Genomic DNA, 17442 nt, shown 5'->3' on the forward strand with positions numbered 1-17442 from the left:
ATATCTGAAGTAGGAAACACACCATATAGTACCTATCATTAGTTTTTATATCACACTCATAGAAAAGGTCATTCTATTAAGAGATGCTTATTATATTTGCTAAATATGATTCATAGCTGTAAAAATGCAATAGAATTACAAAATGTCATGACAGAAATGTTCATGATTTATTGCTAGAGAGTTATTGTCCATTTGAAGCACTTTGGTAAGTGGTACAGAGAATTTAAGCACTAGACTAGGAAAGGGGTAACATGGGGTGAGCCATGTATGATCTTGGACAAGGCCTAGCCACTTTTCATTGATTGCTCTTTCATAGATTACATTAATTGATTATATGCCTAATCTCCACAGATGTTGTAACCAGATGCTACAGGAGTAGAGTTGGTTAATACAGTTAATATATCCACTACAAGATGAGACTGTTGGGAAAAGGAAATTGAGCAGACTTTCTGGGCAATTCCCAGCAGAAATCCCCCAAAAGTCCCAGGACCTATTTTTCCTCATGGAGTACTTACCATTATAGTGACACAGCTATAATAAATATCTTAATATTGAGAGTGTGCAGTATTCTCTCAGTGTAACAAAGTTATATTAAATACAATAGTTTTTCTTCTGTTTGTCATACTCTGAGTAATCATTGGGTAACTTGGGAACATTTCTCTAATGTGATGGAGGCAATTAGTGCTGACAATTTTTTTTCTTCAGAATGTTGTACTTTCTTCTTTTATTAGATAAAGCTACTTCTTTCCTGGATATTGAAGAACAGTAGACTATTAGCAGCATAGAGGAGTCATCATCCATTTGATCACCTATGATTCAAGTCCTTAGCTCATGTAAATGGGCTGATCTTTCCTTCTGAAGGGTCTGGTCCTACCTCTTAAATGATAAAGTTAATTCCTTCTGGATTACAGTGAATATACTCAGTAGATCTTTTATACCACTGCTGCAGAATAGGAGCTATGGCTGGTGACATACGTGATGGTATACAGAGCTCCATGAGAATTATTTAGACTCTTCTTGTAACCTAACAAGGTACTACATTAAATTCTTGCAATAAAGAAATATTTAAACCACAATACCAAATAGTCTTTTTGGAGTCTGGCTATGACAGTTTCATATTCACAATATTAGCAAAGTTTGAAAGAAGGTGGTAAATTATTAAGAAACAATGATAAGCAGACTGACCACATTTTAGCTAGATGCCAATGGCTGGGCTTATTTCTTCCTAAACTTCAGTTCCAGTCATACAGATGCTGAGGTGTACACACATATACTTGCTGATGCAAGTTCCTGTATTCTGTTTTTTAAAAAAAGTTTATGTCATCTCCCCCATTTTCTGAACTAAGCTGATGGATTTAAAGTTGCAATTCAAGCCCAAAGACCTCTCTATCTTCTGCAGTATTAGTCAAGCCATACTGGAGTGTAGTTCCTGGACACGACTTTGCTTTGTACACTGATTCAGACTTGCTGGATTAGAGAGAAAAATAATTCAGCACAAAGCAATTGCCCTGGAATTGCACAGAAATCCAGGTATGCAGTGCTGTGTTTCCCCTGGTGCATCTAGAGAGCAATAACGGGCTGAGATGTTCTTCAGAGAGATTGACTATGTGTCTTTGATCCATATGTTTTGGGGTAGACCTCGTGCTCTCTGCTAATGATGGAGAGAATTCAAGAGAGAGAAGGTACTGTGTTGGGAGCAAGAGAAGCCTGCAAAATGATCCAGGAGTAGTTTTGTCAAATGCCAGAGCTGTCTAGGCATGAGGGCACATCTCTGGGCATGCAGGCAGCAGCAGAGATGCCTGCTGTGCAGTTATTTCTAGCAAACCCTTTTTAGACGTGTCCTAGGCTGCTGTTATAAAATATGTATTTGATTCCTCAAGGAATCTTTGGGGGCTGGATGCTGGAAGTGCAGCCGTGTAGACCTCAGAGGTCTGCAGTCCCTGCTTATCCCATTGAGGATGCTCACGGTTTCTACTTCACCAAGCACTGTAATGTCAGTGAGAAAATGCTGAGGAAACCAGCATTTTCTGACCATGGAGAGGTTATAATAGTTTGTATCTTTTGTTCATTCTAACGCCACTCTGCTGCTCAATACAGAAAAGTACTTTTCCTCCCTCCCTGAATAGCAGTAATCACTGCAGGTGGTTAGTGACAGGTGTTGCTTCCAAGATCATCCCCACTTCTGCCAATATCAGTCTTTGCTTCTGCCACAGAATAGCAATTCATGTGAGAATCCCCAAAGAGGCAGGGAGGTTTTGTGTGGTGCCATATGCCAGCTGAATCCAGTGGGTATTAGTTTCTGAACTTGCCAGTCTCAAAAGAGATGCAGCTACACCAGTTACTATCTTTTCTGACTATAAAGCAACGTTTCCTTTTTCCAGTCAGCAGTATGATATAATACTGCAGCCATGGCAAAGCCATTAACAAGCTGAAACAGTCACATGTGGGTTTCCATTGCTGGCCCAGATTTACTGTATAATTTAGTTTTGCTGATCCTGTCTCTGACTGGTCTGTTTTGCCTAGCTTGGTTTCTTCCCTCTTTTTAAATAACTTTAAGTTACTATTATCATCTGGAATAAAATTTACGTGGTTTCCTCTTTCCAAAGTCAAGCTAAGTTGTAAAGTTTTGCTCAGTCTTCATAAAATACTGATGGTATTAAAAACTTCTTTTCTGCCCTGGAACTTCTGCTTGTTACTTTACCAGACCAAGGAACAATACCTTAATATCCTTTTCTCCCTTCTCTCTTATACAGAAATTAAGTAGCTACATTTGGTGCTTTATAGGCCAATAGGAGGATAAAATATTTGTTTGTTTAGCTGGTCATCTTGTTATGCAAACAGACATGAGAAACTTGCAATAATATACATAATATATCTTCTAAAAGTAAATGAAAAGACATAGAAAATGCTGAATAATTATTGTGTCTTTCAGTTATTTACCTTTGTAGAATATTTTATCTCATAAGCCAGTTACATTGTTGAACCTAGAATTTTTTAAATTTCATAATTAGTTCCCAATAAGATAAGTAGTACATTATCTTTATAGCTGGCCTCTCTAATTAGTAGACTATTTGCTGTTGTAAGATTAAACCTTATTAGTATACTTTTGTTTAATAGAGTACTTTCTAAATCGCTGTGAAATTCAAGCCACAAAAGCTTAGCTTAGTCTTCTAACACCTATCACCTAGTTTTGAAACAATGTATACAACGCAATAACCACGATTATCCCAAGAGGTTAGTCTAAAACCTATGAGGCTTTGTTGTTAACAATTACATTTCATACCACATTCTTAAAGGTTTCAAAATACTGTTATAATCAGGAAGGGACTGTGATATTGTAGCACAAGACTGATGTGTGGAGCAGTATTAAAGCAAGCAAACACATTTTCTAGAGTGATTCATTTGTATTCTTTCATTTTAGTAATTTCTCTAATTATTTTTCTAAGAATACTCTGGTTTTGAAAGAAAGAACCATCTCCATACTAGAAACTGGAAATGGAAAAAATTACTTAGTTGAGAAGCAGTCCACAAAGCCCGATATATAAGCTTAAAAAAAAAAAAAAAAAAAAATTCAAGGCAGATTTTCAGAAAATAAATTGGCTCTGAGGAACAGAATTTTTGGATTTCTCCTGGAAGTTTTGTCTTTAAGTAATCACATTTTTAGCATCAACTGACTTTAGGATGTTTTATTTGTCAAAATAAAACACAGAATTACTTTATCATTAGCCTTAGTCCTTTGCACTCTACAGTGAACCTCAGATAAAGAGTCATGACACTGTGATTAAGTTACTATTTCTTTCCATCTCATGTTGCAAGTAGATGTGATGGATTGAACTTGCAAAACTTCTATTTGAATTTTGGTCTCTTTGCTAGAAAATTTCTGATCATGAATTTTGATTCTAATTTTTGTTTTGGTCACCACTGTGAAATAGGATTGAAAGAAGGTTTGAGAATGGGCTCTGGCAAATCTTTGTTGCAGTGTGTCCTGGTATTTGGAGGCAGAATCTGCTTTCAGTCAATATCTATTTGTTACATGTCTTTCCAAAAGAATAACTACATAGAATATAATTGTCACTGTACATTGTATGTAGCCTTTTGTCAACTAACTCAAGTTATTCCTCATTGTCATAATAGAGTTCTTTGGTACAAAAATAACCAAAAAACCTCTTTTCCAGAACCAACAAATGTTAGGTTTTAATGCTACATAAGGCAGCTGTTTTATAACTGTGCTGAAGATAGCAGATTCTACAAGGTAGGGGCTCTAGATGTTTTATGTGGTGTCTGTGTGTCAAATTCACTTTGTCATCATTTTATGGTGAACCAAATAGTTTAAACAAGAGCTGAAAGCTGAACTGTTCTATAAAATCTGTCCAGAAGTGCACTCAATGTTGCAGTTTGTGTCCAGCACCTGTGGCAGTTCAACCTCCAGCAGCAGGTGAGCCCCATGCTACAGCTTGCTCCTCCCCAGTGCTGTGGGGGAAGAGCACAGGAAGGCTAAAAGGGCAAAGATTTGTAAGTTGATGGCAGTTTAAAACAGTCAGCTAGCAGGTGTTTAGCTATTTCCAGGAATGCAAGGCTTCATCATACATATAGGTCTTCTGAGAAGAAAAATGCTGTGACTTCCAATGTCCCCTCTCCTTATTTTTTCCCATCTCTTTAGTGCTGAGCATTGACATCATGCAGTATGGAACATCCGTTTAGTTTTCAGTCAGCTGTGCCAGTTGTGTTGCCCTCCAGTCTAGTGCACCTCCAGCTGCTCACTGGAAGGGCAGCATGAGAAGACTCCAGAGCTGTGCAAACAGTGCTCAGCAGCAGCAGGAATGTGGGTCTGTAATCAACGTTGTTTTGGTTTTAAACCTAGCTTCCCATGAACTGCTGTGAGACTATTAGCTCTATCCTATCAAGTTCTTGAACAGTGAAGAGTTTTATTGGCTTTATTTTCTTGTAATAAGTTTGTAAATTGGTAAACCAATATTTAAGTGTTCCCTTTGCTTATGTAATATGCTGTGTTGACTTGGCACAGCCTAATTTTTAGGTTGCTGGGGAGAGCCACAGAAGTGGCTTCTGTGAGAAGCTGCTGGAAGCTTCCACCATGTCTGACAGAGCCAATCTCTGATGGCTCTGAAGATGGACATGTGCTGGCCCATTTAGAGAGGATGGAAATGCCTCTGTGATGACATATTTAAGGAAATCAAAACAGCACAGGTGCAGTTTTTTTCCAGAGGTAGTGAAGCGCTGCCAGCAGGGACCATGGCCAGCATGGCACGTGGTGATGTGCCACCATGGCCACCACCATCCCAGAATGGCCCACACGAGCCTTTCCAGCTTGGCTGCCCCTGGCCAACCGTGCTGCAGGCGAAGAGGGCAGGGACAGGGGCAGTGGCTGCCCCTTCCCAACACCCCACATAAAGAGAGGCACTAAATTGGGCCAGCACCGCGGTGCCACCACTGCCCACGTGCCACGGGGCCACCTGGCCAGCAACAGAAACACAATGAGCAATTCCTCCATGTGTAACCGAGATGAAATCAACCTCTCAGCACCCTGGGATCCTGCAAGAATCTTTGAATTAGTGGAACTTGTTGGCAATGGTACCTACAAACAGCAGTTTTTCTGCTAGTCAGAGAGGAGGAGGAAGGGAGGACATGTGAGGGAAAACAACATGGGGACACCAAGGTCAGTGGGAAAGGAAGAGGGGAGGAAGTTCTCCAAGCATTGGAGCCGAGATTCCTCTGCAGGCCTCTGTGGTGAGGACTATGATAAAATAAGCAGTCACTCTGTAATGCATGAAGTCCATGGGAGGTGCAGAGATCCACGGCATGCCGAGGGAAAAGTGCTCTCGCTGGAGCAGGTGGATGCCAGAGAAAGGTGTGGTCTAATGGGAGGGAGACCTGAATAGAGAAAGAGTGCCCCTGCTCCCTCCCAGAGACAGAGAGAGCCCTGGCTTCCAAACTAGAGCAGCCCGTCCTTAACACACTGCACCCTGTGGACCAGTGACCCACGCCACAACAGTTTTGGGAAGACTGTTTGACTGTGGGAGGGACCCCACAGCATAGCAGAGAAAAGGTTCCTGTCCCTGAGCAAACAGAAAAAGATCTCGAGTGACAAACTGACCAAAACCCCTGTGCCCTGTCTTCCTGCACTGTTGCTGGGAAGGAGGGAGAGGCTGGGGGGAAACAAGGTCTTTTAAAGGCTTATATTTACTTCTCATTATCCTCCTCTGACTTTGTTAATAATAAATTTATCTTATTCCTTTAAATTTGAACCTGTTTTACCCTGAGAGTATTTTCTCCCAATCCTTATCTTAACTCATGAGCCCTTCAGTAATTTTTTTTTCCCACTCTGCCAAACTATAGCAGACTTTGTGGGTACTTGGCAATTGACCAATATCAAACCATGACAGATTTCTGTCATCTAAAGAGGACTATAGGTTTGTGAATTCAAGACCTTACAGAATTCATTGTGCCAATACAGACCTGTATTGTCTGTGTTTAAGTTTGACTCTTGTAAAAACCTGAGGAAAATTGGTAAATAAAATATCTCATAGACAATTAAACATGGAAAAGAAATCAGCAAAATCCATGAAAATAGACCTATTCTACTTTTATTAGTGATTCAAAAATATTTATTTTTATTTCTTTGTTTTAGTGAAACATTCAAGTGAATTAAATTATCCTATCATTTGGCATAAGGTAAGAAGAAATATTTTCAGGGTGGGATATGAGTTAAGGTAGGATAAAGTCTTAGAAACAGCCTCTTGTTTTTTTCTTCTCAATAGACAGAGTGATGAGGCACATTTCATCCCTTCCTCTATCAGGTGATTCACAATTGGTCATCTCCAGAAAGAGACTCTGCAGGCAGAGTCATATATAATTTATGTTACCAATTACCTAATGTTTAATAGATATAAGAGGTAGCAAGGGGAAATGTTGGTACATTCACTGTTCCTACTGAGGGAACCTAATGAGTTTCTATGGGACAGGCAGACATCAGCCATGCTGGCATTCATCGGGCCAGTTCCAGGAAGTCCTTGGAAAGTCTGATCTTTGAATTTTCTCTGTTGCTTTTTTAACCTCATTGATTTTCTTGGTACCCCATATACAATTTTGTTTCAGTATTAGAAAATCCTGTCAATACTATTAGTCAGGAGCATCATGAAGTTTTTTTGTTTCTGTGACAAATAGCTCTAGCCAACATGCTGCTAAAGTAAAGTAGCAAGTGGAGCTAAGCCAAGCCCCCAGACCAGTACCTTATAGAACTGATCACAGTGCCAAAGACTGAAAATACCCCCAGAGCAGGTGTCACAAAAAAGGAAGCACGCCAAATCACTGAGTTTTAAGCACTGTGCCATACTTAGCCTACAGAAAAGATGGCTGAAATTACAAATGTGAAGTACAAAATAGCTGTATCTTTTGCATGAAGTAGAAGGGACATCTCAGGCTTAGCTTAAGTGCTGGATCCTCCTTTTGTCTCACACAAGGCAGAAGGACTGGAAATGACAGGTAAATACCATGTTCTGACTCCCCTCAGAGTCAACAACAAAGTCAGTCTCAAAGGGAATTTGTTCCTGTTTTCTCTCACACTCAGTTCTTTCATAGTACATATGGTGGTCATCTGAATGGGACTATTACAAAGAAATTTCCAACTGTTCACTCTGGCAGGGAGAATGATGCCCTTAAGATAGGGTAGATAAAAATCTAAGGTGTTCCTGCTATATATTGTCCATGCAAAAGCATAAAGAATTTGAAACAGTGTTGATCGGTAATTTTTCTTTTTAAAAGGCTCTTAAAGAGGGCAGAGTCAAAGTACAGCACACACTGGGTTTCCTACCCAGAGCCAGGACTGACATCAACTTCCTTAGTAATAGAGCCTCATTTTCCTCCTTTCTTGGATCTCCTGTTTTGCAGGAATTTGTGATGTCAGAATTGATTCCCTTTGAGAAATTTCCAATATCAGGTCATCTGAATTATCAGGATATCACCAATCTTCAGACTCCATAGGAGTACACGGGTACTAGCTTGGAACACCTATGCATGGGTATAGATGTAATCCACTCACCTTGTTCAGTATATTTGGTCTTCTTGAACCCTGCCATGAATCTCCACAAACAGCATTATACAGACTGCATGAGTACAGAAATATTATTGATTGGCTAATCCATATAGCATGGAGCAGACATACAAAATAAATCTGCTAGCACGCCGTTACTGCAGTGTACTTACCACTCCTGGTACGGGCACTCAGGGAGCCTCTGGTGCCCACATACAAGACAGCTGGGAGTGGGCATGTGCTCTTTGTACCAAGCTTAACCTCACAGTACTGCTGAGAGGCTCTCTTTGTACCATTTGGTGTTTTTCTTGTGTGTTTTAGACTCTTTGTATCCTTTTCTGTTGGACGTTTTCTCTAACCTACCATCACATTTCACCTCTAAGCTGAGACTTCTTTTAAGAAGCCCGTGGCTGAATTACAACTCAGGAGGACATTTTTCATTACAAAATACAGGATTTGTTCTCTAGTCACATATCTTGTCTAAGGTGCTTTTTCATACATCCATGAGCTGAGGGATGCAGTTTCCATGACTGATGGCTCAAGGACACTGACTTTCTCACTATTTCCCTCATCCTGTAGGTTTTGTGCCAAGAGCTCCTGTCCTACTGCGTGTGAGCTGTGCTTGCAAGTCATCTTTAATGTCTTGATGTGATGATGATGATGATGATTCTTACCATATCTCCATCCAGACTTCCTCCTCTCCTTGTGGTTTTTTTAAGAAGGGTGTGGTGCTCTTGCTTATGGATCTCACACATGAACAGGCTCCAGTTTTGTTAGCAAGTAAGTAATATCAACAACTTAACTAATAGCACTTATAACATTAAACCTCAAAAGTGGAGCATTGTCTCCAACTGTAACATAGTTTCTAAAACTTTATGAAAACTAGCATTTTAATTAATAAGGAATTCCAGTAGATTAAGATTCATTTAAAGCTGGTACTTTTTTCAGCAACGCTTTTATAGAATTCTAAGATAATTCGTCTTGGAATAGGGCTCCAAGAACAAATTCTACCTTTGGCTGAACACCATCATATCAACTAAACCATACCACTATCACATTGAGCTGTCTTTTGAACATCCTATGAGTCTTTGAGTGTCTAAGTGGCACAGTAAGCCACAAATACTCCCTCCTGGGTTACAGGAGGTCAGTGCTGCTGCCTGTCCCTGTGTACCAGCTCAGGGCACTGATTGTCCTGTGTGTAACTGGTCTTTCTCTTAAAGACTGAGACAAGAAGACATTAAGTACTTCAGTCTTTTCCTCATCCTTGGTGTAAGGATTTCCTGCCCCGTGAATACTTAGATTTTCGTTACCCATTTTTTTAAATTAAGTTTCCAGACTCTTGATAATAGAAAATTTCCAGCAATGTCTCCTGCTGAGTGTCAAAACAGCTGACACGGGTATTGTCTCTTTGTCACAACTCCCCAGCATTCCCAGTGCTCACACGGCAACCTGTGATAGTACAAAGCAGTGCCATTTCACATGGCGCATTTTAAAGCTGCAAAACAATTATAAGAATGGATCTTATCTGTTACCCTTAGGAAAATATGGGCTTTAACTGTTGTCAAAATATCTTTTAGAAAATCTTGTAATGGTACTTGGGTCTTGATAATAGTCTTCATAAATCATTAAGGTGTTGCCATTAGCACAACACTGGAAAACCACTCAGAACCACTCTGTTTGGTATTCATTATATATCATAATTAACTATTTAGTTAAAGAGGTTTTTTTCCAATCAGGAAGAAAAGAAATCATGATGGTTTTCACTGAAAACCAGGAAATAAATTCTCCAACCCATTTTACTAGGTTAGATAGCTGATATTAGAAGGATGGGGCTTTCTCCTCAAAGCATGCATGCCCTGTAACCTAACAGACTGGTTATATTTCTGAAACTAATACAAATCCATCACTTTCCTGAATACATGTGTGTATGTTAATTATTTCAGTGGACTTGTTTGGATAGGGTTCCAGGTCTTCTGATAAATCTTTTCTCCTTGGAAATATCTCAAATATGTGGTCAGGTCAAAATGTACTTGTCTCATCATTCTTTGCTCTGGCACACAATTCTTGTTTTCAAAACTAAGCTATCAGCTAGTACTCATTAATCACTGATGTAAGTAAACAAGGAAGCATTAGCTGACACAAGGCTTATTAGTCACAGATGTAGGGAGTTAACACAAGGCCACATTAATCTCTGACATTTGTACCAAGTACTGTACAATACAAAACTAAGAATTAACCATGAATATAGAGATCATACACCATGTGTTAAAGTTAAAAGAATTCTCCATCTTCTCCCACTGCTGCATAGACTTTTTCTTAAAGGAATGTAAATAGTTTCGTAACAGAAATGTTCCATTCTAATCTTTATAAGCCTGAAAATTTCCTCCTCATTTTTCCCAGTTCTCATTTGTACAATAAATTAGGAATTGTGTATAAAATTTTATTTTCTTTTCCAAATATTTGTATTATATTTGTGATCCTGCTGCTATATATTGTGCATGGGAGCAATAAACAGCCATTTTCAAGCATTAGTTATTCATTTGAAAAAGTGGGTCTCTCAATTCATATGAATTTACATCGTTAAATGATATCTATGCAATTGTCATGGAAGTAATTTATGATTCAGGTACACCATAGTGTAAAAACAGATTAATTTCAAGAGGACTGTAATACTGTGGAGGTGCCCTCTGTGTCTTCTGTTTTAATAAAACAGCTTGAAGTTGGCAAAATTCTCCCCTTAGCTGATAAAAAGACAGCAATTGGTAAGCTATGTCTTTTGGTATTGTCTAGTACTGCTGTGTTGTGCTAAAAAGCAGTCACCCAGCACTGAACCTCAGAAATATCTACTTCTTATTGACCCATTTCTAAAGAAGGACAGGTTCTATCCTCATGAAGTCACTTAATGCCTTTCCTTTCGGGGGGATGTACGGCTTTCTACATCCTCAGAATACGGACCTGGCTGTAAAATTCTTCATGGCCAGTTCTTTGTAATCTTCAAAAGAGCAATGCCTTTTTTATTTTTGTGCATACTAAAGGACCTAAAATTAGGTCTTTTCAGACCATGAAAATATTTTTTTCTAAGAATCACGAGATCTCTATTATTTGATCTGCTATGATTTGACTTGATTTGGATAACTATTTAAATCTTCACACAGAAATAAAGGAAAAACCAAAAAGGGAACACCTTATTTTGCCTGTATTCTCAGTTTGTCTGCCCTGCTGATGTAAACATGAATAAGAAAAACATGTATCAGACATACACTCAAAATGAGGATTCCAGTGGACTGAAGCTTGATTGGGCACCAGGCACTGGCACTGGATGTGGCCAAACTGATTGCTGAGTTGTGGATGACTGCAGATGCAGACCCCACCAAACTCAGGCATCAGGTGATGAGTCAAGGCTTTGGACAAGTTGCCTTTGTGCACGTGCCTATAGGAAGTCTTCTCAAAAAAACCAGGGTTATGCCTTCCAGCTGTACAAAAGGAGATGTCACAACCACACATCACAGACCTGTAGAAAGTAACACGCCCCAAGTACTGCTATAACAACTTTTATCCCATTAAAAGGTAGAGCAGCAGGAATTTCTGATTTAAAGAAAGTTTCCACTGACACAGAGATTTAGATGCTTATTGTTACTTTATTTGTATCATGCAAAAAACAACAAACAAACAAACACCAGAAAAAATTACCTACACAAGAAAGAATAAAGCAAAGTGAAGGATTTCAGAAAAGGAGTGATCATATTTTTTATAAAGGAACTGGTATTTTTACTGACTGAGAACAAGTAATACCATCTATCCACTCTGTGAAAAATGATATGTAATGGAGATCCCAATTCCAACTCTAAAAGAGGAGGAAAACAAGACCACAAGAGAAAATAAAGGATGTCCTCACGTAAAAGAAGTATGGTTTCAAAGACAACCAAATGCAAAATCTTGCCCAAATAATGGAAAACCAACCATCAAAAAAAAATTCCAAAGCCAAAGGACACCAGATCTTTCTTTACATATTCTTTTTGACTATTCTCTAATTCACAAACCTATCATATTTACTATTGGTTTGTGCCCAGATCTTCCAAGGAATCCAAGAGTCCAAGTTGTGCTTGGGATTTCAAGGGAAATTGGACTCCTACACAAGGACCAAAAACATCTTAGAGGACATAACACGTGAAGAAAGATTTTGATACTGTCCTTTTTTCAGTTGCATTATAATTTTCCCAGTAAAGGCTTGATTTTGCAATACCTGTAATTTTCACTTAATGCAGTTTACAGCACCAGTGACACATATCTCTACTTGAAGTGCATGGATTCCCGTGGTTCCAAATGTACAAATTTCAGTTTTATGTAGCTCAAAGGCAAGTTATTTTTCTCTTGAAATAATGCTTTCCTCAAAGATTACCTCATTCTCTTTGTATGCAATACGGAATATCTTTACTTTCCAGAAATTCCAAGATTAGAGATGAAAATGCCATTATCTAAGTTGGTCTTTAATCAGTGAAATTAGAAAAGCAGTACCTAAATGGAAGTCACTTTAAGCAATTACTCTTTCTGGTTTCCACAGCATTAATTTAGGTGAGTCAAAGGACTACTAAGTACAGAAGGTAATTAGTGCATTGCAAGTCTAATCTTAATTCATGTTGCCATTTGTAATGCACTTGATTTAGGTTCAAGTTTAAATGATGCATTGTTACAACACCTGACCAAACATCCCCTGACCTGCTCAGGACAAACCCATAGGAATTCATAAGTAATGTCACCCTGGATGGAGACGTAGCTTTTCTGACTACAGTGCAGAATATTATAGCTGTTGTATGAGATGCTTAGTGAAAATAAACAGCTCAAACATGACCTTAAGTGTAGTGACACAAAATGCCAGAGTGCTATTTGCATGAGCCTTTTTCTTCTGTAGGACTGGTAGTACAGTCTGATGGCTTTAGATTCCCCATAAAGGGCTGCAGAGCTCTGTCACAATGACAAAAGGTACTCAGTGATCTGGTGAATCTTTCCCCCCACAGAACCACGCACCCTCCCCGTTTTAGATTATCTCTGATAGGTAATATGGGTTTTCCTAAGATGAGAACATCAGGTGGGAATAACAGGAGGAACTGTTTATCAACTTAAATAATATGTAGATTGTGACTTTGGCACACAAAAAGCTTTAAAATGCTGCTGGGGACTGGGCCAGCTGGGTAAACTGATCTCCCAGGGTTGCAGGCAGCTTCCAGGTACATATTCCTGCTGGCAGGGACACCTGAAGAGTTGTGTCCAGCCTGAAGACAGTGAACAAATTCTTCTGGACAGGTGATTAAAAATACTAAGATCAGATTATATTTTGGGATAAAATCCTAAAGCAGCTCCAGAGGAGCTTTTTTTCCTTTGCAACTGTTCATTCTGCAAGGCCAAAGACAGTAAACATGTACATTTCTAGATGAACCTGTTTATATGAGAACCCTTAGACCTGCCTATATTATATTGCATTGGCAATATTTAGACATCATATTAGCGATAAATCTAATCATAATAATCCACTTAATTAGTGTCATACTTCTCACACCTTACTGAGAGTCTTCTCTTTACTACTCTGTTACAAACTCTCAGTGACATGGATGACAAAGTCTTTATAGCAAACAAAAGATGTCTAGACCCCTTCTACGTATCAGTCCTCACTACAACTGATGGTCAGGTAACCAATGTGGCTGGGTTTTCTTGACTCTTCCAACTCCCTGAAATACGCAGAAACTCATTCTTCCTTACCTCCAGCTTGAGTGCTTTCTCCTCAGCCCTAGTGTGGATGATTTTGACTGCCTCATGGATGTCAAAGGGGATTTAGACAATGATGCTTTCAGGCTTTGCTACGTGGAAAGTCATTCTGAACAAATGTATTATTTTTCAAGTGATGAGGAAACAGGAGCAAGAAATAATTCGCCAGCATGCAAAAATGGAGGTGGTTCCTTTGAATATTTCAGCATGGACAACACTGTGGTCTTGTCAAGTGGCTGAAGAATGCTCATAGTTTGTCTTCCCCTGTATTCCTTCTGAAGCAAACAAGACTAATAGAAATGTGAGTTCTATTAGATTTTGCACAGTGTTCATAACTGCCTGTGCCAGTCAGACCTACCTGAGAAACAAATTAATTTTAAATGCAAAGGCTCAAATGACTTTAAACACTTCCAATAAGAGAATTGCTTCACTTTAAGTATATTTGAAGCTATTATTCTAAATAATGAGGATTCATCATAAATCAATGTGTGTCTTCTTTAGTATGAGTTGATGTAGAATTATAATTATATCTCATTGTACAGCAAAGGTTTTACTGTCAAATGTGACAAATCTGATACATGGTACAAATTCCCTTTTTCTTTGAAGAAACTGAGGATCAGTGAGGGTAAGAGCAAGATATTCATGAGGTGTTGGCATTTCCAAGAAATAGCATAGAATAACAATTGATATTTTAAAAAAGTCTACAGTGTGGCACCATCATGAACATAATTCATAAAGTTATCAGTACCTGTACCTTAAGATATCCTTCTTATTTATATGCAACCATGCCTAAATACTGAGGGCTGCAGAAGCTAAGACTTAAGGATTAAGTCTCTCAAATTAAGAATTAATTCCTTTTTATTTGGAGTGTACCATGGCAGAGACACCTCTGCAGAGCATGCACATCAGCATACCTGTGTGCCTTGGCCATGCTCCAACCCCTGTTATAACTGTACTGCAAGAGAGAATGACAGCAGCAATTAAAGGCTATCAACCAAGGTAAAAGTAATACCATAAATAGAGATTTCAAAAGTAATTACAAATGTTTAATATAGCTTTAACTAATTTGTTTGAATAGATAGGATTTTTTCATTGCCATAATTCCAAATCTAGATCTCAAATAAATTAACAATTCCAATTACAAATTCTTCTCATCTGAATTTTCAAAACCACACAAGCCAGAAATTCAATGCATGTTTCAGATTCAGGTACAGAGATTGTTTTTCCTTAAGAGCTTTTTGGCAATAAAGGTTAGATAATTTTTTCTTCCTTTAGATTTTTCTTTGATTATTTTCTGAAGATGCCCTAACTGTAACACTCCAATGCAAATCAAAACTTCCAGGGAAAAACGTTCACATTAAGACTGAAGGGTATGTAGGTAAAAATAAACAGGGAAAGACTGAAGGTGAGTAGATGATGGCAAAATGAGTCAATAAACTCGTTACTGCTTTGCTGTTCCACCTGTAAACAGAAGGTATACTGAATTGCATTTGACTGCAGGTCTTGTGAAAAAATACAATCATTTTTGCTATTGAGGTAAGCAAAGTAAGTCTAGTGTATTTGAACACTCTTGAGAAGATAGATATCACTGTCCTAGAGCTTGTCTAACTTTCTGGTTTAATGACTCATATTTTATACTGCTATCTAAAACATGAATCTCATTAAAGTAAATGTATATCAGTAAAAAAGACTCTAGAAATACAGAATCATTGAATTTCTCCCCCAGGAACACATATTCTGCAAAATAAGTTACCATATTATCCTTAACTCTTTTAAATGGTAGTAGAGTAGGTATCTTTAAGCCAAAACTTCAAAATTATCTTAAGGACTTTGCAGAAAAAAATGTGATAACAACAGAGGAACAGCTGCTAGATTACTTTGGAAAAGCTTTGGCCCATTAAAAGAGAAACTCTGTAACTTACTCATTGTGATTTACTTCAGAGAAGTTCTTTGATAACATCTGAGAGGAACTTTAATCCTTTGAAGCTGTACAGTAGAAAAGATGTACATGAATTTTGCTCTGACTATGCTGTCATTGCACTGTTATTGTCAGCAAAAAAAGCTGATTAGTCAAGACATTAAATCTAGAACTCTGTCTGATCACTCCTCTCTGTCAGTGGCAGAAACCTGCTTGCACTATGATTGTTTAAAACCCCCACAAAATCAAAGACATTATGAATCCTGCTACTGAACTAAAAATAGATTTCTCTCCCTGAAGATCAAAATTACAAAACTTGAACTTTTTATCAAGATAAGCAGTATTAATGGTTATGGTGTAGAATACTAGTAAGCTCATTAAATGTGTCAAAACAAACAAATCCACTAAATCTCTCAAAAAAAAAAAAGTTCTGCATCAAAGCATAAAAAAACCCCCCACTTAAATACTTGCACGAAAGAACAAGTAAATAAAGAAAAAATAAAACAAAAAAAAAGAGAAAGAAAAGCAGTAAGAAGTAAAGGTTCTGTCAATGTTTTTGGATGAATACGTCACACAATTTCTGCAGTAACAAGACTGAGATATTGACAGGTGGCCCCTACATACAGTGCTGTGATTCCCATTGTGTCTTAGCAGCTCGTAAGTGACTGTGGTGTTTCTTGAGGGCTCAGTTGGAAACACAACCTCCGAAGAATTGTCAACAGAGATAACAGCCTAAGTTTCAAATTTAAAAAAAACCCCCAACTTATCATAACTACTGCCTTTTTCAAAAACCCAAATAGCCTCTCCAGTTAAGGATTTCTTCACTGTTCTTTCCCATGCAGGCTTTGGTGCTGAGTCTTTACTCTCTTTAAAGAGACATGCTAATCTACAACATTTTTCATTGGTTTTGACTTTTTTCTTGTGCCAGACCATTGAAGATGAGGAATTTTTGCAAATCATAACTTATATATAACTATGGCTAGTTTTCTTTATAAAAGTTGATATGTTAGGTGAAGCCTGAACATGCTGTTGATTAGCTACTGAGCTGATGTATTTTCATCAGCTGAAATCAATGGCTGAAATTTAGGTAAACCTGAATAAAAATCTCATTGACAGGATTTGTGTATCTCTCTCCCACATAGTTTTGCAAATCTCCCCTACAAGAACAAAGTCTAAACCAATTAAACACAGGGGACAGAGATATTTCACACACCTTGTTTCTTGGACTTTGAATTAGTGGGAATTGGTTTAATGGCAATTTACTTTGAGGAAAACTACCTTAGTAGTCTACACAGTTCATACATATAATTTAAACATCCTCTGTTATATTCCATAGGTGGTATTTTCTTTTTAATTGGGCTGGTTTTGGCTCTTAAAGTACCTGAATTTACTCACAGAAGGAAGTACCAGCATTTACTCACAGAAGGACTAATATTTGATTATATGGAGTAGGTGACTGTCATGATATTTTTAAAGTGGAATTATTATATTTCAGTTCAAATTGGTCCACTAGGATCTTACATGCACAGAAATTAAATAATGCATTTACACATCTTTATTATACCCTACTACAAGTTGTTATTGTCAACAACTAAAAGAGATATTCCTGGTAATTCCATGTCTGGATATATCTAGAATACTATGCCACATAAGTTTTTTGTATTCACAGCAAAAATGACACTGCAATTAAACTGCTTTCATATTCTTTGTTGACTCA

The sequence above is a fragment of the Sturnus vulgaris genome, chromosome Z, assembly GCF_052056855.1.
Source record: "Sturnus vulgaris isolate bStuVul1 chromosome Z, bStuVul1.hap1, whole genome shotgun sequence".
NCBI lineage: Eukaryota > Metazoa > Chordata > Aves > Passeriformes > Sturnidae > Sturnus > Sturnus vulgaris.